This window comes from Pseudorasbora parva, chromosome 10 (genome assembly GCF_024679245.1).
Source record: "Pseudorasbora parva isolate DD20220531a chromosome 10, ASM2467924v1, whole genome shotgun sequence".
NCBI lineage: Eukaryota > Metazoa > Chordata > Actinopteri > Cypriniformes > Gobionidae > Pseudorasbora > Pseudorasbora parva.
In genome coordinates, this window is record NC_090181.1 from 38,150,648 (window position 1) to 38,154,187 (window position 3,540).

Here is a 3,540-nt window from a genome sequence, read left to right on the forward strand (position 1 = left end):
ATTTACAGCTAATAATTGTGTGAAATACAGTAATTTGTAGTGTTTTTTTTACAGTAACATTGAATTAAACTTGTTTTTTTTACAGTAATATTTTGTAATTTCACTAAAGTACAGTATTTACCTGGCAATAAAGTTGCCAATAAAATCTTGTAAATATTTTCACAGCATTTCTTTTGTAATTTCACTAAAATACAGTATTTACCTGGCAACTAAAGTTGCTAATAAAATCCTGTCAATATTTTTACAGCATTTTTTGTAATTTCACTAAAGTACAGTATTTACCTGGCAACTAAAGTTGCCAATAAAATCCTGTAAATACCCCCGTTATCCAGGATGATGTTTGTAATAGTTTACATTAAAAAATAATGAAAATAATAATTTTAACAGTAAACTGTAAATTACTGATTTAAATGCAGAATACTGAATACATTTACAAATGAATAAAAACCAAGTCAAGGGTTTTACAAGTTAATATTTATTAAAACTAGCAGCAAGGCAGTGCATTTATTAAAACTGGCATTGCAAGGCAACATTTTTAGTCTTCCAAGATGATGTCAGGTCTCAATTTAGACTGGTAGATGTGTGCTGGAATTTTCAGCTGCCTCTCTAAGTCGACTGTCATCGCCCAGTCCCGGGCCGTGGAGAGCAAGCCTAAAGAGCAGTTTTCGGTGCTTTCCCTGGCTTTTGTCCTTCCTTGATGAAGTGAATGGCTTTGGCTGTAGCTTGGGTGTATCAGCAGTCCTTGATCCCCTTGCTGATAGCCTCAGCAATGGATTTGAGGACCTGTTCGTGCCTCCATCGATATCGACCCTCACCCAATGCCTTGGAGCAGCTGCTCGGAATATGTTCCAAAGTCCCCACTTTGGAGCAAAGGGGGCATGCAGGTGTTTCGATTTTGCCCCATGTGCACAGATTGGATGGACTTGGAAGGACATCATAGACCCCCCTGAATCAAGAACTTGATCCTCTGAGGGTTCCACTTCCAGATGTCCTTCCAGGTGACACTCCGCTCCATCGCTTGTTCCCACTTCATCCAGACACCCTGTTGCCGCATGGCCACTGCTCTGCTGGTTCGCTCTTCCTCGACTGAAGCTCGCACCTCCTCCTGTACCAGCCTCTGTCTCTCCTTTCCGCTGGCAGAGTCATAACGGGTCACTGTGAAGGCTCCCAAGTCCGGCTCTTCCTTGCTCAACTGTTCCTAGGATGGCCTTATGCTTCAGCCTAGTCACTGCTTGCTGGACTGCCTCTGCTGCCCTCCACTTCCTCCCTGTTCTTACACCTATCCCTGCGCCGGACACTTTGGCATCTCTGGATTCAGCGTACTGTAGGTGTAGCGGTGCCCGTTCAACGATTAACTCCTCCCTGACTGAGCTAAAGGGGAGCCTGAGCATATTGGTATTCCCATATAGCCCGGTGTTACTTAGGCTACGTGGTAGACCCAGCCATTTACGTAAATAGCTGCTCACCTTTTGCTCAAAACCTTCCACCACAGTCATGGGGACCTCATAGTTGAGCAGAGACCAGAGGATTCTTGGGAGGATTCCATGCTGGTAGACCCAGACCTTGAATCTTCCAGGGAGCCCAGACTTATCCACTGATCTCAACCATGCCTCCAAGTCAGTACTGGTTGCCTTTATGGAGTCTCTGTCATTCAGACTACAGTTGAAGACCTTCCGAAGGCTCTTAACTGGTCTCTCTGTGACTGATGGGATCAGGTGTTCTCCCAGCCTGAAGCGGAATCTATCTGTAACCTTTAAATCCAATGACCTGGACCGGCAGGTTTGAAGCTCATGCGTGCCCATGACAGGATCTCCCCTGAAGGATCCACCTGGCTCCTGGTACTGCCGTTGTTGTCACTGTGAGGTCATCCATGAAGGCTCTTATGGGAGGTTGCCTTACTCCAGACATGCTGAGGGGGCCTCTGCACTCTGGTTTAGCTGCCTTGACCAGCATATTCATTGCCAGTGCAAAGAGGGTCACTGAAATGGTACAACCAGTGATGATCCCCACCTCCAGCTGGTGCCAATCAGATGTTAGCTGGCCAGTGGAGACTCTCAAGCTGAACTTGCTTTAATAGTGCAGGATAAGGTCTCTCACCTTCTGCGGTACATGGTGTATCTCCAGAGCAACCTCCACCAGCCGGTGGGGTATTGAGCCATAGGCATTAGTAAGGTCCAGCCACAGTACAGCAAGGTCCTCTCTGCCTTCTCTTGCTTCCCTAATGAGCTGGGTTACCACGCCTGAATGTTAAAGACAACCGGGAACTCCTGGTATACCTCCTCTTTGCACAGACGTGTCAATGTACTTATTGCTCAACAGGAAGTTGTAGAGCCTCTTAGCCACGATGCTGAAGAAGATTTTACTCTCCACACTCAGCAAGGAGATGACTTGAAATTGATCAATGTTCTCAGACTTCTCCTCTTTCGGTTTGCACACTCCCTCAGCATATCTTCATGGTTGGGCGATCTTTCCTCTCATCCAGATAACCTTCAGGGCCCTCCAAAGTCGATGTAACAATTTTGGGCAGTTCTTGAATACTTTGTAGGGCACTCCACTTGGACCTGGTGCTGAACTCGATCTTGCTCTCCTGACCACTTCCTCCACTTCCCTTAGGCAGGGCTCCTTCAGGTCGAAAGCTACCAAAGGCTCAGGTGGTGTTATCAGCGCATCACATGGACCCAGCGGTTGTTCTCTGCTGGAGTCACTGTAGGTGGCCTTGAGGTGATCATTTATGACATCCTTGGAGCAGGTGAGGCGGCCAGCCCTCTTTTGACCAAGGAGCTGCTTGGTCAACTTGAATGGATTGGCCAAGAATGCTGCCCTCTTCCTGGCTCTCTCCTTCTGCCTCCTTCTGTGAAATTCCGCCCTCCGTAAGGTCAAGAGTCGTTTCCTTAGGATTGCTCTCATGTCCGCTAGACCAGCTCTCTCAACTTCACCCGCTGCCTTGTATTGCCTCTTCAGCATCCTGAGTTCTTCCCTGAAGTAGTGCATTTTCCTTGCTCTGTGGCTTGGAACATATGCCAATGGAGCAGGCTTGGGTGCCTCATTTCCAAATGGCTCAGCTGCAATGTTCACTATGAGGGTGGTCATCGTTCTCAGTCGGTGGTCCACGTCCTTCTTGGCTGTCACTTCCAGGACCTGGCTTACATCTTCATCAAATTGTTGCCACTCAACTCTCTTGGAGGATTTGGGCCACTTAATCCTTGGTGGGACCAAAGGGGCACAGCCAGTCGTGCTGCGTTGTGTCGTCATCACTGCTGTCAAGCATCTCATTCTGCCTTGATGGATTTTAACAAAATAACCGCAAATAACTTAAAAAAAGGCATTTTAAAACATATTTTGAGTAGAACATTAACTTTCAATAAAAATGAAAGTTAATCAACAAAATTTGTTTTTTTTTATCCTATTGAAACTCACTGCAATGTCTTTTCTTTTTAAAGAAAGGCATTCAAATAAAATGCTAAAATCACCATTATTCCTCAAATTCTGTTGTTTGAGCTTATCTTCTATTAAAGTAAGAATATTTCATCAAAAGATAAC

General features: G+C 45.7%; 1 pseudogene; it reads right to left on the reverse strand.

Annotated features, from left to right (window-relative positions):
* Window positions 1–535: 535 nt before the first annotated feature.
* On the reverse strand, window positions 536–3,252 carry LOC137090457 (uncharacterized; annotated as a pseudogene).
* Between the last annotated feature and the right edge of the window lie 288 nt (window positions 3,253–3,540).